This window comes from Meriones unguiculatus, chromosome 3 (genome assembly GCF_030254825.1).
Source record: "Meriones unguiculatus strain TT.TT164.6M chromosome 3, Bangor_MerUng_6.1, whole genome shotgun sequence".
NCBI classification, from domain to species: Eukaryota; Metazoa; Chordata; class Mammalia; order Rodentia; family Muridae; genus Meriones; species Meriones unguiculatus.
This window is the reverse complement of record NC_083351.1, coordinates 76,468,768-76,492,963: the sequence shown is the minus strand read 5'-3', so window position 1 is coordinate 76,492,963 and position 24,196 is coordinate 76,468,768. Positions and strand designations below refer to the sequence as shown.

Genomic DNA, 24,196 nt, shown 5'->3' with positions numbered 1-24,196 from the left:
GAAACAGACATAACAAGCTTTATATCTGAGAAGCAGGGAATAACTTTGTGCAACTTGTGGATGCTTCTACCAATTGAATAATTACTATATGCCAAACAGTGCACAAAACAGTTCCCATGTGTGTTCTTTAATTGTCACAGTAGTCCTTAATGTATTATTTAACCTTTTAGTGATAGAGAAATTGGATAGCAGCAGAAATAAGTAACCTGCTCAAGGACACAGCCAAAGAAGGTAACACCATCTCTGTAAATTACAGAAATCTTCCTCTTATCCACAAATGAGACACTTAAAGATTCCCACTGCATACCCAAACCTGTAGCTAGTGCTGAGTACCACGTATCTGCTTATTCCTTTATGCACATGCACGCCCATGATAAACTGTAACCTAAAAATTAGGCACAGTAAGTGATCAAGTAATAATATAATAATATACTATAGTGGACGAAGTATGAACCTGGCCATCTCTCTCTTCCTCGATATCTACTTGCAGTGACTCACTCTGCTGGTAGTTGTGTGATCCCTATGTGATTGGATGACCTGAAGCTGAGTGATGTAAGCACTGTGACATGCCATCAGACTACTTTGGCAGTGTTTAAACACAAGCACTATACTACCATGAAAACCATATAACAAGACAGCACTGAGCGATAGGCCGGCAGCATACACCAAGTGGATATAATGCGCAATGAGATGCCCGAGGGCATGGATTTCACCATGCTACTCACAATGGTGCATTATTTTTAACTTAATGAATTTCTAAAGTTTCCATTCAGTATCTTTGGCTCGTAGTTGACTGTGAGTAACAACCTGTGGCTCGTGCAGTAATGGGTAAAGGAGGACTGACCGGTGTGCTTTAAGCTACTTCAGCTTTCCCCTTTAACTCATACGCATCTGGAGCACTGTGAGGAGGGAGGCACACACAGCTGCTGAGCTGGGCTGAAAGCCTCCTTCTGAGCCTGCCCTTAGTATTCCAGCTACACTGTCTCAGCAAGCATTACTGGATTTATCAAGGCGCGTGAGAGGAGTTAGGAAGAAATTTTCAATGAAAAGTGATGTCAAAGTCAGATGATTGGTTAGAAGTGACTTCCAGGAATCTTTGCCCGATGGGCACAAGTGTCTGGCAAGCACAAAGCCCTTTGTGGCTCTTTTCTTACCTAGGGCTTCCATTACGTCTGAATTCCAGCCTTCAGAGCAGTCTGCCAAGGATCCCACTACAACAGTGGTTCTTAGCCTGTGGGTCGTGACCCTTTTGGGAGGCAGTCAAATGACTTTTGCACAGGGTCTTCTAAGACCCTTGAAAAAACACAGAAATTTGCATTATGATTCATAACAGTAGAAAAATTGCATAGTTGCAGTGAAGATAATTTTATACTTGTGGGTCACCACAACTTGAGGACTGTATTAAAGGGTGGTAGCGCAGGAAAGCTGAGAACTACTGCACTAGGGTATGTGGAAACCTGCATCTAAAGTATTGCTGCCTCTGCCTCATATCAACTTACCAGAGTTACCAGGTCAGTGCATCGTAAACTTTCTTGTCTGTAGATCATGCAAAAAAAGGTGTTTTGTTGGTTTTTTGTTTTGTTTTTTTTTTTTTTTTTTTTTTTTTTTTTGCCTTGCTTCAGGATCAAAAGAAGGGGCCTCTGCCAGCCTCTGCCACCTGCATGTCCCACACGCTGTCTCTGTCTGTGTCGGGGGGCGGGGGAATGAAATGACTTACTACCTTAGCAATCTGTCTCCTGATAGACCAGCTGGGACAGACAGCAGGTCCTCTCTCACCTGCAAGAGTGGGGTGGGCCTGATGACAGACAAAGGTTGGTAGGAGGGGGAGACGTGAGTTCATAACCTGCTTTCAGTAGCAGGTACTACAGAAGAAAGGCTGCAGCTGTCACTTATCTGTCCTTACCACAAACAATCTGCCCCTGTGGCAGTGCTGGCATAAGTCACTTGTACGAATGGGTCTGTCTGCCTCTAGAGTCTATGCTGGGTCCTTGGCACGCCACTGTTTCCCAGACCCAGAGAAGGTAACTCAATGGTTATTTGTCAAACTCGAAGGGGTACTCTCCCAGAAATGTCATGGCAAGAGTCTGACCTTGGTGCTAGTCTGTTTCACATTTTTATCAGTAATTTGAATGAAAAAAATCACATTTATCAAAGTTGCAGATGACAAAGTCCAGGACTTTGGAAGGTCAAACAAGAGAATACAAGAACAGTCATGTGGTCTTACAGTAAGACTCACCCTGATGGGGATGACCCACAGTTTGAAGCAATCTGTCAAAAAAAATGGTTCCTCCACCTCAAATTAAATGTGATAAAAATAAATCCAGATTTTAGACTTCAAGCAGACCGCAGAAGATCATGTAAAAATGCCCCAAATGAAGGTAGGCAAGGCCATTCCTGACCCAGAAGCGGCTAAGCAGAAGCCTGCTGTGCATGGAAGTTTGACTCTGGGCTTTGCTGTACTCACTTCTGTGCAGCGTGACTGCCCTGTTAGAGGCAGAGTCACCCCTAAGGCATCAAATGGAAAGGCAGTAGGAGAGAAAGCTTCCCTAACTACTACCAAGTTGGGGTGTGCCGTCATCCCCTGCAAAGGCTTCCAACTTGTCAACCCCACCAGGGTGTTTGACTTAGAGAAGACAGCTAGGAAGTGAGTTGGCATAAGCCTGCTATGTGATATTTTCTTCACAGAAGATAAAAAGAATGGGGAAGGGCAGGCATGAAAATAGGTAAGCAGCTGCCAAGGGCAGCTGTTTGTTCCCTCAAAGAAAGATCTCCTTATTTCCTGGACTTTTACAGCCAAGTTATAGTTCTCTCTTTTTTAATATTTATAAAATCTCATTATTTTTCTGACACAAGACAACAGGAAATCAGCCCAGTTTAGTGCTGTTTTCATGTTGTAAAGGAAGAATTAACAGCCCCTCGTCCCTCCCATGAGGTATGGTAAGTGTATGATCAAGCCCCAGCTCACTGGACACCCATTCACTATCCACTGGGAAGTAAGGCTGACTAAATAAACACACTAACACACAGCTATCTGCATATGCAGATTTCCCTGTGAAACTGCTTCCCACTTCCTTTGTATTCATTTGCTTCCTGACAGCTAATGCCCTACACCAACTGGCCACTCAAACACTCCTCTTTTTAGTCACTGTGGTACCACATGCTTATAATTCCAGCAACTCAGGAGGTTGAGGCAGGAGGTTTACTGGGAGTTCCTGGCCAGCCTGGGCTATATAGAAAAGTCCCATCTTAAAAAAATTAAAAATTAAAAATTAAAATTAAAGCAAGTCCAGGATAGCAAAGGCTATACAGAGAGAAACTCTGTCTCAAAAACAAAAACAAAAAAAACAAACAAACAAAAAAACCCAAAAAACAAAAAAGAAAAAAAAAAAAACGGCTTTTAAATGCAAAACAAAACTCCTTTTTTGAAGACCAGAAAATGTAGTGAAGTGTGTAGAGAGAGAATAAAATCAAACATTATGTTAGGTCCAGCGGGAATTATAAATGTGTGTAAGAAGACTGTTGCTCTCAAGAAGTGTGTAATTAAGTAAATGGAAATACCCAAAATACAGTCAATAAATTGCAATTTACCAGGAAACTCTCGGCAGCCTGACTTTTGCAGAGAGTCTCTAAGTAAGCTATGGCTACCGCACAAAGAAATGCCTACCCCCAGGAAATGGCTAGAATGTGAGAGCATCAAAAACCTGGTCAGCCAGTTACAGTCTCTTCCTTGGCTGCCAATATTTTAAAGTTCGCAAATAGAAGTTTTAGGTGAAAATGCCATTCCTTCAAAACAATATGTGCTGGAGAAATTTTATTTGACAGTTGCAGAATTAATTTTCTATATTTGGCTGTGTGATGTGTCTTAGACTTCTACTCTGGCTCTTTTGAACACACCAACACAGGCCTCATCAAATTAAAACCTAGAGCGATTACATCACTGTAAATCCTAATACAAATAAAATAGTATTTCACTGGATAATGACAGCCAGTAACATAAACACAGTTTATACAAATTATTTAATGAGCCTGTTTCTATGTATTTGCCAAGAAAGGCCAGCCTTGCTTATGTCCTGGAAGGAGGAATGAGGGGGGAGTGGAATGAGGAAGAACAGCTAATGCAAAGAGGGCTGGAATCAGCAAAGCTTTCTCTCTCCTCTTGTACCCACCACACTGTCCAGGGCTCAGCAGCAGCCCAGAGCCTCCATCCAATTTGACACTATGTACATGGTTGGCATGCTGAGTCTCAAGCATTTAATGCCTCTTTGCTTGAGTCTTCGCACTTGTCCAAATAGCCAGTTACGCATCTGAGGATGTTTAATAAAACACTGGTCAATGAGAAGTCTCCAAAAAGAAGTAGAAGAAGGCAGTGCAAGAAGAGGGAGAGAGGTTGGGGATTTAGCTCAGTGGTAGAGCACTTGCTTCGCAAGCACAAGGCCCTGAGTTTGTTCCTCAGCTCTGAAAAAAAGGGGGTGGGGAGGGAACAGTGGAGATCCATACCTTTGTCCCAGGCTTGGAAAGAGAGCTGTGGAGGGGACTCAGATCCCCAGATCTAAGGCACTTCTGCAGTGTGGAGGCACATGCATAGGGAACACAGCCAGGAGAGCTGGGCGTGTCCACTGCTCTCCTTCCATCCTGACCACAAACACTGTGGTTAGTTTACTTCCCTTTCCATGGTCTCAAGCCCTACTCTCTGGCCCCCTAGGAAGGAAAGAGTGTGCTACCAGATAAACCAGAAACTGCTGACTTTTCCAAGGCCAGAAGTGGGTGGCCACATTCGTGCATAATATACTGACAACAGTTAAGCATTCGCAAAACTAGGTAGAGGCATGAGTAGATGTGAACAGGAATCTTGCTCTCCTGTGGATCTGCTGAAAGGGGAATTCCCCCAAAATTGCCTACGCCCCTTCTCCAGCTCCTATTCCAGCTCCACTGCATAAGGGTGCCCCTGGGTCAGCATGTTTGGTATCATCTGAGATACCCAGAAGCGATCAGGCAGATTGGAGGTCCATCATCTCCCCTGCAGCTGCACTGTAATCCTGCAGTGAGTGGTGGCCTCTGCAGCTGAGCCCTTGGAAGCCTGGCTCTAAAGAAGTGGTCTGAGCAGTGGCACCCTGCTCAGAGCCTTCCACTCCTCACTGACCACGGAGGCACCCAGGGCTGAAAGGGCCTGCATAGACTTAAAGGAGTTGGATATTTTTTTTTCTCCAAACCCTGCTCAAAGCAAATGACCTTTTCTCTCTAGTTCCAATGCTGAGCTCTCAGAATGGGTACACAGAATCAGAGTTTTACCAACAGCCCAGTCTATCCCTTCTGCAGTGAACAGGGACCACAGAACAGAATGGCAAAGCCTTGCTGTTGAATGCTAAGCACATGACATAGATGTTAGCCTATTTTCCAGCATGTTACAAAGACAGGCAACAAACCGCTTTAATACCTACTAGGCATAAAGCTCTACTTGGCATATTAATTCAAGTGCCTTCACCATACCTGTGTGAAGCAACAGTATGAGCACGAAGGGAGTAAGTAGCTCCTAAGCTGCCTGGATGGGGACTATGCCACCTAAAAGGCATCTTACTAATAAAATTTTTCTTTAACACTCTGGACCAAGCCAGCCCTTTCTAGTCACCTTGACTTTGCAGACAGGCACCTAGTGTTTAGTGGTGGTTCAGATGACCTGCAACTCAGTCCTGCCACTGGCAGCTTGAGGAGTGTTCCCTTGGGGACCTCCGTTCAGGTGAAGTTTGATCCCAGACTATCTGTAGAAAGGAATTTTAGGATAGGCCAGAGTGAAACAAAGTGAGTGAGTTTCTTAAGGAAAGTGTGAATGTTAGCAAGTGAGAGAGATGCTTAGGAACAGGCAGGTACACAAACTAAGTCATGGGTGCAAGTCCTCAAAAGAAGTCAATTAGGCATCATCTTATTTGGGTTGCTACTGCTGTGATGGAACACCATGACCAAAAGCATATTGGAGAGGAAAGGGCTTATTCAGCTTACACTTTCACATCACTGTTCAGCATCAAAAGAAATCAGGACCCGAACTCAAGCAGGGCAGGAACTTGGGAACAGGAGTTGAAAGGATGCCGCTTGCTGGCCTGCTTTCTTATAGAACCCAGGACCACCAGCCCAGGGGTGGCCCCACCTCCAATGAGATAGGTCTTTCCCTATCAGCTGCTAAGTACACTAATTAAGAAAATGCCCTATAGACCTGCCTATAGCCTAATCTTATGGAAGCATTTTCTCCATCAGGGTTCCCTCCTCTGATGACTCCAGCCTGTGTCAAGTTGACATAAAATTAGCCAGTACAGTTGTGTTCACCATGGTGATGTTATATATGTTTATTTACATATATGTTTATTTACACACATACATGTGTGTATGTATGTATGTATGTATGTATATAAAATCTTGTGGCTTTCTAAGTTACATTCTTAGATAATTCTTAACAAAATTTAGAGTGAAGTTTAAAGGTTAAGTGAAAATATATGAGCTGGTTTAGTTAACTAAACCTGTGCATACAGGTTTCTCCAAACTTAAAAGAATTTGCTTTTGTAAGTGAACTCACATGTGGTTTTACAAGATGCATCATTTGAATTTCTGGGTTAGAGTGGACTGTTGTCATGGTAAGCTCAAGGCCGCAAACATTGTGGCTTTATGTAAGTGTAGTCTGTTGTTTTAACATTCTTATTTGAGATTCCTTTAGGAAAACACACATTATCATTGTAGGTAATTTTGGACTTATCAGTTGTGTCAAAGGGCCTTGACTCTCAGCAGGAAACACAAACTAGACCCCAGGATGAGAAGCTAGTCCCCCTAATTTACCCTGCCTTTTTTAAAATCATGCTTCTCTATCACCCAGGATGCTGGACTAGATAAACAAGTCATTGTTCCTGAGGGGCAAGGTCAAAAATCCCTTTGTCATCTCTTAGGTTGATGAACTCCTTTCTCTAGACCGTGTTGTTTGAATGTGGAGTCGCTGAAATGGAGAGGGGGGTATGTACCAGTGGAACAAAGACCTGTCATCCTCTATTGTCATCTTTTTTCCAAGCTTCTTCTTGGAAGCTACCAGACTGTTGGTCCTCCCCCACCACCACCACTGGAATATAGTGCGGCTCTCCTAAAGCTAGGCAGATGTCTGGAGTGCTGCTAGAAACTTCTCAAGCAAATTGTTCAAGACAGCATGTTTAATTCAAAACATGAATCCCTTGAAAAATGTAAAAATCCACACGAGGATCTTCTTCCTTGTTTACTGAGCTGCTGCCAGATCCCAAAGTGAGCTCTGAAAATCCACAGCCATGGTAAAGCACCATGGGTCAGCAGAAGAAGCTCAGAACCACTTGTCCCTGATCATCTCTACCCTGACTCACCAGAGAAGAAAGCCTCAGCCCTCTCCCAAACCTCACCCCAGATCCATCTCAATCTAGAAATCTCAGCTTTATAAAGGATCTCACTTGCCTTAACTCTCCTTCCCTTGTTTCCAACACCTTAACTCCTACACACACACGCAAGGCCCTTCCTTTCCCACTTCCTTTGCCTGTCCACTGACTTTGTTCAAACCCTGCTATCCTGACTTCCAGCTGTTCTCTACATGGTCTCCATTGAGACCTCTCTACAAGAGAACCAGATCATATTGATTCTGTTCCTTGGAATACCCCCAAAACATGACCCCTGCCTACAGGAAAATCCCTGCCTGGGACATTTATGCTGGTCCTGGCCTGGCTTCTCCAAACCCCTTCCCACTTAGCCTTGAACTATTTCATATGACCTCAGGGCTGCATGCGCTCCATGCTTGTTTCATCCTCTCTCTGTATATTCACCATTTTATTAATTCTTCAAACCCAGTTAGCATTGCTCTATGCCAGGGTCTTCTCTATGTCCTTCTTCTCGTTTCTGGACACATGCCCACTTATGATCTCATTATGCCCCCGCCCTTCCCACATTTCATTTAGATTCTGTTCACACCATGCTATATTCATAATATACTGTTCCCTAGAGAAAGGAAAGAGGCCCTTTCCTGTGCATCCAATATTTGTACAGTTTCTAGCATGTAGTGGGCACTCAACAGACACTGGCTGAAAGAATGTCTGATGGTATAGCTGGTTAAATCACTGATAAGTTCACAGCAAATGTCTCTAGATTAAACAATATACATATATTTGGATAGAGCACAGTGTAAAGTGAGAGTGTCGGGAAATCTTGTCTCATTCTTTCCCCAAAGTCCCTAGCTCAACCTACAATGACCAAGATTTGAGACACAACTCTCCAACCTACCCTACCCAGACCCCTTTTTCTGATGCTTAGCCTCCCACCTTGATTCCTCCTGCTGTCCCAACTGCATCATTCCTTCTGTCCTTTGGCAAATGACTTTATTCCTTTATAGCTCTTTACCAGGTCAGCAAACACTGGGAGATGCCAAAGGAGTCATGGTGAGAAGCCTGGCTCCACCAGTCTCTTTCTTGATTTTCTCTGACCTTGTGTGTAAATAGACCCTGCTTTCTGAAGCCAGGCTTTTAATATGTATGACCATATCCAAACTCCTGGGCTGTAGATAAAGGGTAGAAAGGCTTGTTCCTGGTTTTAAAGAATGAGAAATAGAGGTGTCTCCCAGACAGAACTGACTGGAGAACATTCAGCAAACTCAGGATCAGAAGGTTAGCCTCCCAGTTCCCTGGCCAGCACATAATTTTTCTTCAATTGCTCTGAAAATGAAAGCCACAGGATTATTTTGCAGGAGAAGAAAAAAAATCAGCCTGGAGAAACTGTAGCCACATTTACAACAAGCTCCGATCAGAGGACCCTGTAACTTACGTAAATGACTTATTACACCTCAACTAATAACTGCAGCATGACAGTCTGCTGCTTCCTTGGAGTGTACTCTGTTGATCATCTGTGCTGATCTCTCAGAAAGAAGAATCAATTATGGCCCAAGCAGGAAAACAAGCCACATGACACCACCCTCAACCCAGATTCCCTTTCCCTCGGACTTGGTATAGGCAGGGACAAAGAGAAACTAATGAATAGTCTCCTGTGGTTCTAAACCCCTCTCCCTCTGTTTGTGTCCCTGCAAATAGGATTCCTACTTTAAGAGAGAGAGGGAGAGCCAACAGTTTATAAGGAAGAAATGAAGTGGCAATTTCCCAACATGTCTGGGAATCAATACAAGCTGTTGTCAGGGTTTTTCCCTCAAAGGGTGGCTGCCATGCTTCTCCAAAGGCAAAAGCAACAGATCTCAAGCGCTTGACTTACAACTGCTTCATCAGAGCAAGATAGTTTAAATTTAAAACTCACCACAGTAGGGTTTGAACTCAGCTGGGACTTGATTTACTCTTAATTCATTTCTCCAATTCTTATAATTCTAAACTCAGTCACCAAACAGTTTAACACTGATAAAATCACTGGAGCAACAATGCCTTATGAATGGGTCTCAGGGGAGTTTTGTTAGTGTATGTTAGCAACTGTTTTTCACTCTGAAATGGAACTAGGTACAGGCTATGGGTACTGGAGGACCCATAGCAAGTGGGTTATTAGTTGATGTCCCTGGGTAATTCAAAGCCAAATACCACTGGAATGTACCTTTATAGATAAAAATCACAGCTCTTCTTCCAAAGGATGTGAGATAGTTTACACTGAGCCAAATATGAGTAATTGTGGTCTGGAAAAGGAGATGTGTGTTTGTTGACATGACCCATCATGGAAATGGTTGCATGAACTGTTATGAGCACAAATCAAAAAGCAGTCATAAATTAGTGCATTTGCCAACTACATTGAGACCATTGGCAGGTGGGTTATAACAAAGCAAGAAAGACTCTACTATAGGTTTTAAGATGCTATCTGATGACATTCTTAACTTTGGGGCTAATGGAAGCTAATGGTTTACTAAGATTATTTTTTGAATGTTTTACCTGGTGGTCAGAAGAATGTTAAGTCAGATACAGGGGTGAGCATTAAATATCTATCAAAAGAAATTAAAGATGATTTGGGTTCTCCATCTGCAATATTCTGACTCTCTGAAATCATGATGTTCTAACCAGCCAAACAACAAAATCTCCAGGAAGTTCAGTTCACTATTCTCTCTCTCTCTCTCTCTCCCTCTCCCTCTCCCTCTCTCTCTCTCTATCTATCTATCTCTCTCTCTGTGTGTGTGTGATCTATCTTCTTTCTCACTTATGTGTGTATGTGTGTGTGAGCTTGTATACCATTTACACATATACCATTTACTTACTTAAGATGAATAACAAGTGGGAAATGATTCCTATAGGAAATACAATCTCTAGGTCACTATTTCGTGGTTAAAGCCATGAATTTACAGTCAAATCACAAATCTTCATGCCCCTTTTTGGTGGCAAAGTTTCCCCCAACACATCCTAGGGAAAACTGTTTCAACTACTCATAATTTAGAGATATGTGTCTTAACACGAGACTCGTTTGTTAATTTGATAAAGACCATTTTTCTTTGTCAGCTATGCTAAAGCCATTATTCTATAACTGCAGCTAAGGTTGGGGGAGATGGACAAGGTAAATGTCATTACTCACATGTTTTGCAAACATGTACCTTGATCAATGATGTGCAACAGAAAAGTACCATTAGTTGGAAACAAGTCTATGATAGTCCAGAGCTGCATTCACACATCTGAAAACAACTCTTATAGAAGATGGACAATGGCTTGCAGATGGTGTGGGCATGCTCATAGGAGTTCTGTGAGCCTCTCAAAAGCCAATGACAGGGACAAGAGATGTGTGGCATCTCTGACAGCTGGACCTCACAAGTCTTCACTTTACCAATAAAGTGGATTCCTCTTTCTAGTATGTTTCCCTCCAAGTTGATCTTGAACTTAAAAGTGTTCCATTGAAGGACAGTATCTCCTAAAGTGTTGTTTCTGCCACTGCCCCCTCTTGCTCCTCTTCTTTTCCCTTCTCCTCATCTTTCTCTCCAATACCTCTAGTTATGGAACAAACTTAAGACCTTACACAAGCTAAGCAAATACTCTACCACCAAGCTACATGCTTAGCTGAAAAATGCTTTCTGCCCAATGGAACCCTCATTTCAAGAGATGTCAGCAGGTTTAAATACATCCCCACAAAGCAATCCAACTGCTTTCATACACTTGCTTTGCATTAAATACCTTGAATACACTTTATATGCATCTTGAGATGGAAAGGACACAGGAAGGTATATGCAGGACTTGTTTGGCTGTGTAATGTTTTCCTTGGGACATGAGGAGAGGACAATCAGTGGATTAGTCTTTGGAAGGTGCTAGGTAAACTAGCTTGGCCACCCCTCTCCATCTAGCAGCATCTAACCCACAGTGAGTTTCTATGCCTGTCAACATGAGGAGCCCACTGCACCCTACCTACCCTCACTCTGCACCCCCAGCAAATATTTACTGATTACCTCAAGAAGATGCACTCTATGTCAGGCTGAGTATAAGAGAAGTATTAAATGGTTCCTCTCAATCTAGGGTACAAGGAAATATAGTCATCCCTGGGCATTAGAATGAAGTTGGTTTCAGAAGGACGCCACACTCTGTAAATAAAAACCTCTGAGGATACTCAAGACTGTTATATATAATGATGTAAGACTTTCATACATGAAGCATAGGCCTATACTCCTGTATACTTGAAACCGTATCTCAGTTATTTTTAGCACTAATACAATGGAAATGCTACATAAATGGTTGTTATGCTGCATTATCTAGGAAATAATAACAAGGAAAAGAGTCTGTTCACATACGGCAGCAATACAACTGTTTTTAATATTTTCAACGCACAGTTAGTTGAATCCACAGATGTGGAACCCGTGGATACAGAGAGCAGGTTGCACATGATTTCAATTGTCATCACTGCCCTGCTGGCAACAGCTTCTTTGTCATTGCTAAAAGAACAAATGGAGTTCCTGATTGCACAAGATAAACTTTTCAGCAGGGATGGAGCGCAGAACTCTCAGGCAGACAACTCTACACTTGCTACCCTGGTCTCTATGCCAGTGAGTTGCTCACATCAGTTAGTAGTTAAAGGCAAGTGCATTTAGGGCACAATGACAGGTCAGCCTCTACTAGGGATGAGAGCTGAGAGAGAGGTCACAAGCACAGTGTGATTGATCACTGAGCCTTTGCCCAGCTAGACCTGAGAAGGCTTCAAAGTGTAAGAGTTAAAAAAATAAAAATAAATAAATAAACATCAGAGAGGATGGGGCTGCCTAAAAGCTACAACTTAAAGAAATATCTCATGCAGAAATATTCTCTATTTTACTGTACCGCAGTGCTTACAACAGTACTCTACTGTTAAGAGGAAGGATGCATCATTTGTTCTAACCCTGCCTCCCAGAAGCTATACCATCAGCTCACGTGAGCAGAGGAGCCTGCAATGCTCCCATGTCACTCGGGAAGGCACTCCTGGGACAAATACATCTCAGCATCAGGGAAATGATACTTGTCTAGTATCTCTTCTTATTGTTAGTGACCAGCTGAATAATTTTATCAGTATTAGCTAATTATAAGTCATAAAATAGTTTCACTGACAAGAGCAAAAACAATGTGGTAAGTCATAAGGAGTACCATTCCTAACGTGGTTTCTCTGGGGACTGTGGGCCAGGTGACCCACAGTGTGGTTGACTAAGGCTCTCATGATTTTTATGAGTTTGAAGAGTTCTTTATTAGAGAAGTCATTCCTGTCTCACTGTCTAGACTATAAAGAGATGCACGGTCCTTATGCAAGACTCAGTTGATGCATTTGCCCAGATCTGTCCCAACCCACCCAGTTTCCAGCTTCAGCCATTCTTCTTCCAGATCCCCACGCCCACCCATGTGGTTACTCATACCACACCTCTTATCCTAAAGCTGGCTCTGTCTTTCTTCCTTTGGAACAAAGGTCAGGCTCCTGAAAAGGTTCTATTGTCAGACACAGTGGGAGGAACTACAGAGGCCCAGCCCCTGGGCCTAACCATCTCTCCATAAAATGATGTTGCCCAGCTTCTGGAAAAGCTAGGTTGAGACCAGGGGAAGGGACAGACAGGCGAGGGGACAAATCCAGGAGTCCCCTTCTTTAACCAGAACAATTCCGTTTGCACTTCTTCGGGGCACCAGAATTTTATATGTCAGTTGAACAAGGACTTCCTCCACCTTATATTAAATATTTTTTAAATAACCATTCTAGAGCAATCTCCTCATTTTGTAACTGGTAGTATTGAAACATAGGGTGATCTCTTCAAAAATCCCTTTTCTGGTAAGTGATCAAGCTGAAGTTTACATTTTGCTATATCCAAAGTCTACTTTTAAGTACAACACCAGTGGTTATTAAGCATATATATATATATATATATATATATATATATATATACACACACACACACACATATATATATGAATCATTTATGAATCTAAGAAAATGTCTGCATGCCTAAGAAATTTTACTGCTTTGGAGGGACAAAGGGAAGAGAGATGGCTCCTCAGATGCTAAGAGATACAATTCTAAGGACCTAGAGACCTCACAGTCACCCAAATCCAAAACTTAGTTATAAAAGTTCAGCTGAAATTTTTCGGTCAGTAATAAGGACACAAGAGAAGATGGGCTACAGAAATGACCCGGTCAGTAAAGTAGTCACAATGCAAGCATGAGCACCTACGTTCAGTCTCCAGAACCGTCATAAAGAAGCCAGACGTAGCACTGTGACCCAGTACTGGGACTGTGCACACGAAGGTCCTGTGGTCCCTAGCCAGCCAGTCCTGCCAATTTGGTGAGTACAAGGTTCAGTGAGAGAGATACCCTGTCTCAAAAAATGTAAGGTATGAAGATTAACCAAAGAAGAGTCTCTGTATTTACCTCTGGCTTTCACATATACAAGCAGACACATGCATATACATATGAACACATACACATATATGCTAAAAAAAACATGCAGACACTCATGTGTATACATGTATTCATCTTAGTGGAACATGCTGATAGGTTAAAGCCTCTGAGAAACCTCACAGCAAGAAACTTGTTCAGTCTTTATACCTAGTGTCTCAAAACATCCTAGACTTGGCAGTATGTCTTATATTGTGTGGTTAACATCTATTTATATGACCACATGGACTTTGGAAATTTTTGCTGTCTTGTGGGTTTTACCATCAAGAAGCAAGTCTGAGATAAAAAGTGATAAAATAAACCTCCTGCCCACTGCAATGTTGACATGCCATGTGGACAGGTCCAACAGAAAACCCAGTGCCTGGTGCCCATTGCGACCACATGCCTCTGAGCCCAGTGTGAAGAGAAACAACCCGCCAATTCTGCTTTGCTCACTTTCCTTCCTCTTGATCTCCGGGCCAAATCTAAGGGCCAATTTATTCACCCTTTTGGTTCTGGGCTTTTCAACTGGCCTGGGGGAAGTGAGTTGGATTCTTACAAGAAGAGTTTCATGGGTATGTCAGACAGGAAGCGCTGGTCTGCAGTGATGAGCAAAAGCAATTGCTGTAGTTTCAGTGACCTCATCTCCAATTGCTCCTCTCTCTCTACTACATAAGGAGAGACTTTTCCTTGTGAGAACTGGGGAATTGATTGTGCTTAGGCTGGGTTCGGTACATTGACTGTGGAGACAAGATCCTCTTAGCTAGTGATGTGTTTTGTGTTGGAGTGACAAAACATCCTAAAATCCAATTTGCTGTTGCGAATCCTGGTTCATGGAGAAGGCACCGTGGAGGGAGTGGATATTCAAGCGTACAGCCCCAGGCTCAAAGAATGCTTCAGAACTCACAGGCACCTGTTGACTCAAATCTGAGTTTTTCCTGCCTCCCCTATTCTTGTTCTCTACCAGGGGTAGGTGAAAGTGATAAAATTCTAAGCATGCCCCTTCTAGCCACCCCAAGTTTAGCAGAACTTTCTACACTGTGCAGTGGGCTGGGGGGGGGGGTTACATCAAAAGTTAGAGGGAAACCTTAACCACTATGCCCAAGAGTATGTAGACCAAAAGGACTGTGTCTGGAGAGCCCTGGCTTTGGGGTGGGACAGTACCAACCATAGTACCTAGCTTCCTATGGCCCTTCTTTTCCTATCACAATATGATTCCTAGCAGCTCAGCTCAGCCTGTATATACCCTCTCCACCTTCTTTTTTTATTCTGTTCTAAATTCCAGATTCTGTTACAGCTGCAGGATTACCCTCCCTGTGCAGGCCATTGGTACCAACCTCCACCTACTATTAAGTGACATTTCCCCTGACTCTGGATACTAGAGTTTAGAGCCTGGGAGCTAGTGAATGAATGAAAGGACAACTACAGAGCACTACCTGTGAGCAGTGTCATAGCTTGAATCTTTGCCTGAGAGTGAACTGGCCATCTGTTGCTTAGCAACCTGGGGCCTCCAGCATCTTTAACTGTCATCTCAGCCTAAGCTCTTATGCCATCAAAATGGTAATCCACAATCCCCAACTTACAGGCTACTTTGAGCATTCAGTGAGAGGGTGTCACTTTCACAATACCAGCAACTTGCAATACTCACTAGGAAAAAAGAGGAAGAAGAAGAAGAAGAAGAAGAAGAAGAAGAAGAAGAAGAAGAAGAAGAAGAAGAAGAAGAAACAAAAGAAAAAACAAAAACAGAGCCCTACCATCCCTAGAGTTTCTCAAAATCCAAAGCAAAGGTGGAGATTTCATTCATTCCCTCAGCCACACCTTCTGTGTTTTTCCCAGAGAAAAACAGAAATTGCCAAATAAAGTAAAAGTCAACCTCAGAGCTGAGTGGTCTGCTAGAAAGAACCATGCAACTTTCCATTCCACCATCAGCCAAGGATAAGACTGTATTCCCTTAATAGGGAAATTAAAGCTCAAAAAGCAGAAAAATTAGTTGGGGTCAGGGAAAACCCAAAGGAGAAAGTAGTAGCCGCACCACACTCTCCCACTAGCTGAGCAAGAGATGGCAACACGTGAGTACTATATCCTCACATGGCCAGCAGCTTGGGTAGAGAAGCCAGGTCAGACTGCGTAGTCCTGGGACTTGATTCCGCCACTTGGTGGCCATGTGACTTTGGACAAAGTCACCTTAGTTCCTTTGGGACGATTTGGGGATTGCAGAAGACACTACCTCTTTAGGTGCTTATGATAAATAAAGGAGCAACCCCATCTAGAGTCCTCAACTGAGATCAAAGGAAGTGCCTCATAGACACTGGCTACCACTATCATCACTAATTACTATTATTTTCCATCCCAGTGTTTTCATAAGGGCTAAAACCAATACTATGTTCTCACAGCTGCTTCCCTAGGGACGCTGGTGCCTTGTGATCATTGGACAGGGCTCCTCACTCAGGACTTCTAGAAGCTATTCTGCTTCACAGCAAGTGGAAAAGGAGCCTCCTCTTTCTGGAACAGGCCTCTTATAAGGAACTTGCCTGCCCTTTTAAGACTCACCTCTTTCCTGCTCCTGTCTCCCTGCTGGCTCCACCTTCTTGTCATAACTAGAATGGCTATTGCCTGGGAAGCAAGGACAGAAGGAAGGCCTAGAGTAAGTCAGGGAGAGGGGGATCAGGACCAACCTTTAAAGGGACAGTGTCTGTAGGGCTCTGTGTGGACCAAGCATTACTCAATGGAGCCTCCAGGGCAATTACCCTAATCATGTGGATCTCCCAAACAGCCCTTTGATTTATTAGCACAATGTCTTTTTTAAATGCCACTCTTAAATATAAATAACACTTAATCATCCAGCTGTCGTTAAATTCATGTTATATTGATTTCTAGGAGTGCCGCAAATTTGAGGAAGAATGGGCCTGGGCCGGTGGATACAAGCACAAAGCTGGGAGGTGGATTCACGAGTGCTAGTGTGGGAGGAGGGAGGGGCGGAGCTTTGAAGAAGGAGAAAAGGGGGTGTCAAGGGAAAGAAATGAACCCTGCACAATTAATTGCCCAGGGCCTGAACTGGTTTCCCATCCGGGAGAAGGGAGGGTGACACCTTGGGTGTAGAGTAATCAAAACCAAGATTGCACCTGGTAGGTTCACAGTATTGCCGCCACCCCATCACAACCAGTCAGAGAGCCACTCCAACAGGTCTCCAGTGTGCATTGTCTGCACAGTGCCTTCTCTGGTAAGACTGGCTGAAGCTGCTAAGAAATGCCCCCTAGCTGGCTGGGAGGAGAGATGCTTGCTCTAATTTCTCTCCATCAAAGCCTGGTAATACCTAGGAGCTCAGAGCAGTTACTTACCCAACCCCCTGAGCTCTCTCCCCATGGTAGGAATGTTACCACCCTAGGAAGCCCCCACTTAATTCCCAGCATCCCTCCTCATGATTAAAAGGATCTGCAGGCCAAGTGTAGGCAGATTCTGCTATGCAGATTTGCCTGTCTGTAGGGAGCAGAGCTGAAGCTGGAGAATAAGACAGAGAAGGAGAGCGACCGGGGCAAATTGGCTGCCTATTAGCAAAATTCCTCCCTGAAATGTTATCAGAGGTTGAGGGGCAATCTGGGATTTAGTGAGGGAGCAGATCAGATCATGGCTGATCCATGCCTGGTATTCACAGGAGTGCTTTCAGAATAACCTCCAGCCTCAGTGAGGTTGATCAAAAAGAAGCATTGTGTCTGGTCCTCCTCTAAATCATGAAACTGTGTGCCTCCCCGTGCAGAACAGAGAGCTTAAAGCTCACAGAAGAATGGTAGAGCAAGGATATTGTGGTATACTGCAGGGCTGGGCAAAAAGCTGGGGGGGGGGTGTTAATTACTGTCTATCTTTTCCTAGAAACCAATGGCAAGTGCAGAAAGTGTGCAGATTCTTCTGAGTTCTGGTTCTTATAACCACCATAATGACAGTTGACTTTGCATTAAAATGACAGGTCCTGAGGCTGCAAATACATGAGAAAGGGAAGAGGGAGGCAAAGAAAGAAACAGAAGTCTGTTGGGAGAGATCTGTGCTCAGCCTCTGGCCCTCGAAGGTCCTGTGAGGGAATGCTCCTCTGAGAGGTACTCACTGTCACTGTAGGTCACTGTTCGTTACAAGCCATGTACCAAGCCATGTGCCTACATATAGGGATCGCCCTGTCCATGCACTCCAAGCGTGTGCATGCCAAAATGTGCCAATGTTTGTCACAGCCCATAAGTCAGAAGCGGACACCCCGTCACCCGTGCTTAGATAAGCTTGCTGCGCTGGGCAAGGCTCTAAAGCATATGTACAGCTGGATACGTACACACCCACCATTCCTAAAGAGAAAATAGTGCTTCTTCCTGGTCTAGCCTCTCCCTATTGTGAGAAGCTTTCCTTTCTTCCTTACACCTTCTTCAATCAATCAAAGGGCAGCTTCCACCACACAGCAGGAATAGTTTCCCTCTTAGAGCATCTGCCCTTCCACCCAAGCCCACCCAGACACCTTGGGGGGCGGGATGTTCTATCCTCTTTTAAGGAGGGCAGAAGCAATGGCCCATATTTGCCAGGATGCCCCCCCCAATACACCACAAAGGGACAGCAATAGAAACATAGAAACTCGTTATATATATATTCAAGCCTGAAATAATGATTTATTTGAATCTTCTATTCTTCTCTGCAATAACTGATCCCTGAAAGAAGTCTCTCTTAGACTCTAATAGGGGAGCCATAAAAAAGCCCTTTGAAACTCCACCCCCTCCCCATCCATTCTAGGAAAAGTTTCAATATGAGCAGCTTCCAAACCTGGGGCTGTGGGGGCAGGGGTGTACAACTTGAACCATTGGTTTCTGAGGAGCAAGTCTGCACTCAGAAGAGCTAGTCTCCGGGGTACACTAGTAGACTCAGTACCATATAGGGTGAGTGTGCCACCGTGTTCACAGTCCTTTCTCCCTGCAAGTCTCCATCTATCTCTGCTCTCCCTCCTAGTTCCTGTTCTCACACACCTCAGAAGACATGTGACAGGTGTTAGCTAAAGCCACAGGGGGCTTCCCATGCACAGAGAAGGACGAGGAAGTGAGGGGCTGGCCGCAAACATGTGTCCCTCAAGCCCTGTCTGCTTGCTGTCTCTCAGAGACTGACGAAGCGAATAAGGTTTGATCCTCCTTAAAGGACTGCAGCACCCTCCCTACACAAGGAACACTCTTCTGGCTTTGATGTTAAAGCTCCTCCCTGCCTGAGATCCCGGCGCATTCCGGGGAAGCAGTGCCGCGGTTCAAAGGCGTGTGTGCTGCCTTTCCTGAGGAAACGCAGAGTCTGTTCCACATGCGCCGCCCTACAGAACTGCGGCCCCGGTTGCCTATGTGGCCTCCTCCCAGGCGCCCCGTTACCACGATCTCCAGATCTCTGCCCTTTAAATGTCTGTCTGTCTTTCTCCTGTTTCAAAAAAATCCTCTGAGTGTCCAAGGGGCCAATTGCACTGGGCGGGTCTCCTAAGACCCCCCATGACTTCTCCTGTTTTGTAAAAACCGGTTAGGAAATGAAAGGAGCTAGAAACAGCAAAATCGCCCCCTCACCCTACCAGGATGGATAGGAGAGCCAATCATTTACAGAATCCCACCCTGAAAGTCCTGGGAAAGAGAAGTCTAGGTCCGGAGAAGAGAAGAACACGGGAAATCCCTGTTCCGGCTGCGATGCACCTACACGGTGTCCAGGCGGGACGTAGGCAGGTGCGTGAGCGCGGTGTGTGCGTGTGTGCATGTGTGTGAGTGTCTGTGTGCGTGTCTGTGTGTGTGTGCGCGCACGCGTGTGTGTGCGTGTGTGTTCGTGTGTGTGTACGTGTGTGTGTGTGTGTGTGTGTGTGTGGTGGCTGGCTCGGAGCAGGCGAGGACTCCGGACCGGACTGGGCACCGCCGCCCGCTCTGCCCCTCCGGCCCTGCGCGCAGCCGGCGGCTCCTTACCTGGAAGCGCGGTGTCCCTCCTTCAGCCCCAGCGCCGCATTGACACTGCAGATGGTGCCTGTACCGCTGCCTCTCGCCCTCCTCTGAGCGTGTGCGTGTGCGCGCGTGTGGCTGCCTCCTCCAGCCCCAGCCCCGAACGCAAATACTCCACCGAGGCACGGGGAAGCCACGAGCAGCTGAGGAAAACGGAGGGGGCCAAACCAGAGCCCGCGGGGCTTGACAGCTCCTCTTGCAGCGTCCAAGGTGGGCGTAATGTCCAACAAAAAGGTCAGAAAACGTAGATGGATTCCAAGCACCCCTTTCCTCCACCCAGCCCCGAAGCCCGAGCAGCGATAGTGGTGGCTCTCGGGGGCTGCGGCGGCGACGCGGGGTTGCCCCCCTTCGTCCCCACCCCCGCGGGCTGAATGTCCTTGATGCCAAGCGGGCACGGCGGCGTCACTCCGCGCCGCCCATGCTAGCCGGGTCGGGCCGCTGCCCGGGCGCGGCGAGTGCGTTGGGGACCCGCCGGGGAGCGCTCTCCGAGTCTCTGCGCGCCTCCGTGGGCAGTGACGGCCACCCTCTGGCAGCCCCGGGCTGCCTGCGCCGCTGTCGCCTCTACCCTTGCCCAGGGACTAGCCGGGCAGTGCCCAGGGGCCGGGGCTAGGGGGCCGCGGGAGCTGCCGCCTGCTCCCCGGGGAGGCGCGGAGCTGCGGTGGCAGCAGCGACGGCGGCGGCTGGCGCTGCAGCGGCCAAGAACGCAGCCCGGGTCCGAGCCGAGCCTCCTGGGTGCGCCCCGGCCCCCCGGGCGGGCTGCTAGCAAAGTTTGCAGGGGGCAGGGAGCGGAGCCGCCGCTGGCTCTGCCGCCGCCGGAGCTCCCGGGCTGCCTGCTGCCGCCGCGGCTCGCTGCTGCTGTGCATTGAAGCCCGGCCAAGCGCTGCAAAAACTCCAGCTGCCTGGCGCTCTCTGGGTCCTCCTCTCCTCCCTCCCGCCCTCCCTTCTTCCCTTCCTCCCTCCCTCTCCTCTCCTCTCCTCCCCTCCCCGCCGCCCGCGGCCGGCCGCCGCCACCGCCGCCGCCGCCGCCGCCGCTCCCTCTCTGGCTCTCTCGCTAGCTCCGCGCTCCAGGCTGACATCTAGACCGAGGGAGAGCGGCCGGCAGAGGGGGCAGGGGGCGCTTCCCAGCACGCTGCCGCTGCTGGCTTGCCCGCTCACTCCAAAGTGGACATTTGCAGACAACCCCCGCCCCCCCCCAGGGGGTCTTCGCGGCCTCCTCGAGCCAGCCTGGCGGTGGCGACACAGGGCAGAGTGATGCATCTACGGTGGCACCAAGTGCACTTGGATTGGGGCATACTACCAAGCAGGCATGTGGGCACAGCAGTCAGAGGCACTTCTGGGTGTTCATAACAGACACCAGGCAAACGTACACCCATTCCCAACCTAGACTCCCCGACCAGCCCCGTCCTCTACCAACCAAGGTAACCTACACGGTGCACTAGAGATACCCAAGCCCAAGGCTTCTAGTCCTAGAAGGCCAATGCCCCAGAGATTGCTGGGTAATCTGATACTTCCAAAGGCTGACCTTGCTGCTTCTCTGTGTCTGAAGCCCTAGGTCCTGGATCATATCCCAAACATAACCTAGACGTTGCCAACATTAGAGAAATTTCGGAAGCCGGAAGGAAGAAATCCTGAGGTTGCTTAAGTTGAAACAGCATCTGGCAGACAGGAAATCGTAAGGACAGGAAGTAGGCAGGTTATCTCTGCAAAGACCACCCCCCATCAATGAGCCCAACCATCAAATATAAAATAAAATGATAAAGGGAACCCATTTATTTATCCACCCAACGCTGTATGCTCCCTTCTACCATAGTTTCAAGAAAATGGCATTGTCAGCCATGTTCAGTAAGACTAGCCACTCATCAGAGAAAGCCCTCTCAAGAAGACTACGGTTTGGGGCTCCCAATCCACTCGCTGATTCCATTTCTTCAACTTAACTTTCCTCACCCTCAGTAACTTCCTGCACATAACTGTCCCTCCCATCCAAACCACTCAGAACCTGCTTATTAGGAAATGATTGACAGCAGTATAAACTCCTACACCTTCCTATAAGGGTTATATTTTCACAGAAATCAAAGTTATAAACTGGGGAGACTTTGAAATGAGTTGTGAGATGACAAGTTATACAGGCCCCCAGGCAGGTAGCACATGTGGGCCGGGCTGGGCTTACCCACACAGCACCTTATTGAAACTCTTCTCACGAGAAGGAGGCGATGACTCAAGCGTGAGCCAGTGAAAGAGTGTTCCAGGAGACAGCATGGAGCCCTGTTAAGCTCAGGTTGTCCGCCGAGCATTGCATGGCCCAGAAAACAGCAAGGGTTATCTTATTAGCTCTCACTAATACATTGATCTGGCTCCTCTCTTCTCTCAAACTCTGGATCCCAGACTCGAGATAAAGCACACAATATCAAGTTAGTTTCAGAAGCCCAGAGAAACACATAACAATAATTCCATGTTGCTGCCTCTTTGACATCCTTCCAGACCAGAGGAAGCCCCGGGGCGAAGCGTCTGTCTAACATGAGGCCTCAGAGACACCAGACATGCAAAAATCAAAGAAAGCTGTCCTTGCATGTCTGCTTGAGGCTTGCCTCACCTGGGTGTAGACCCACTTGCAAGGGTCTCCTCAGAAATTGACACATGGCACATCAGAACGGTTTCACCCTAGAAGCCAGGAAAGTCCTACAGAAGACCTTAACAGGCTACTTAATACCGGGCTTCACTAAAGGTATACAGGAGCTTTTCAAAGCCGGTTGTCACTTGGCTATAGGGGACTTTGGTAAAAATGCTGAAAGGGAGAGGAAGTGAGGATGAACTCTGCGCGTTCTCGGCCAATCGGCCCAGCAAGTGTTTTCAATGCCACCTGCTTGTCTTTTCTACCCCTTGTAGTGAGAGAGAGAGAGAGAGAGAGAGAGAGAGAGAGAGAACTGATGGCTGCACAGGAAGTCAACAATTTTTTTAGAGGTAGCAAACAACTTGTATTTATTGTTCTTTATCTCCTGCCTCCTGTGTGGTGTCATTTGTTTCCATTCAGAGGAATGAACATGTGTGTGCCTGAAGAGTACTGACAGAGCCCAATGACAGGGAAAGAATGTGCAGAAAGCGGGACCAACAAAGAGCAGGTGCAGCCCCTGCCAGTCCTCCTGTCCTTAAAAGGACCTTCCCTCGCACTGACTTTCCCTTTTCTGACTTCTATTGAATACCACAGGAGGAAGGCAGGCTGGAAACAGTTACCAATTCATACCATTGTAAGAACAGCAGAAAGGGTCAAACTAGCCACAGCAAGAGACCTGATGGCCTATTGAAAGCTCCTTCAAATCTAGGATGGGGTGGGGGTGGGTAAGGAAGACTGTCTTATCCTTGACTCTACTATTGACCATCATGTCACTCTGCACGGGTCATGTGCTCTCTGTGTCATTCCCCCTCTCTCCTGCCATTTATGCCTTCTGGTTGCAATGGCATTCAAAAGAAATACAACCCCTGATGTGAGCATGATTTGAAACTCTAACGCAATGCACGTGAAAAGAATCTGTACTCCCTGTCATGGGTAAGTATCTTTTTCTCCAGTGGTACAACTCAGGGAGCAGGCCTTTTGCTTTCCTGACTCTTCCTCATGAATCACTAACCTGGAAAAGGCAGTGGTCCAGATCATTCTTCTGCACTTTCCACAAGCCCTCTAGCTCTCAACCTCCACCACCCCCGCCAGCTGATGAGGGGTAAAAAGAGACACACACTGGACAGGACACGCTAGCTGTTCTCTGCTGACAATGGGTCTGTGAGTCACCAACTGTATCCCCAGCCTGGTGGTAGAGGTGGGTAGGTCAGCATCTGGTCCCATGGCCACAAGAGGGAGAAGTTAAATGGCATATTGTTTCATAGAGCCCTATTTTCTAAAGAAGCCATTTCTGTGAGATTCTGGCTGTGCTTCTTTGCCAGATCTGGGGAGAAACATACTGGTTCATTTCTCATGGCTGAATAAAAGGGCCAGGTTTAAGGAGAGAGAGAAGACTCCTACTTCCCCTTCGCTTGGCTACCATCATTTCATTAACTTAGGAACAGTGATGCAAACCAGGTTTATTTATTAAACAAATTGCAAGGGGTCTGGTGCTGCTGCAGAGACATCTTTCCCACAAGAGCAGCCCCATAGCTGGGTCCTGCTCTGTGCTGGCGATAAAAACCTCTGGGCTAAGGCTGCTTGAAAACCTACATTGTGGCGCCACCTGCAGGAGAGTATAATTATCGACTTTATCCCAAATCTCAGCTGAGAACAGAAGTCCTGGCTTCCCCAAACTACCCTGGCCAGGACAGGGTTTCAGGCAGAAAAAAGGGACCTCCGGCCATCATAATGTGTCAACAATAAATGGCCTCCATATACTCTATAGGTCTTCAATGTGGGCATTCCT

General features: G+C 46.3%; 1 protein-coding gene across 1 annotated transcript in view; it reads right to left on the bottom strand.

The window, feature by feature from the left end:
* The window catches only part of Plxna4 (plexin A4), a 455,563-nt gene extending 435,266 nt beyond the window's left edge, over window positions 1-20,297 (bottom strand). The window contains exon 1 of the mRNA XM_060380221.1: window positions 19,767-20,297. The gene's annotated coding sequence lies outside the window, so the exon portion shown is untranslated. The remainder of the gene's footprint in view (window positions 1-19,766) is intronic.
* Window positions 20,298-24,196: the final 3,899 nt, after the last annotated feature.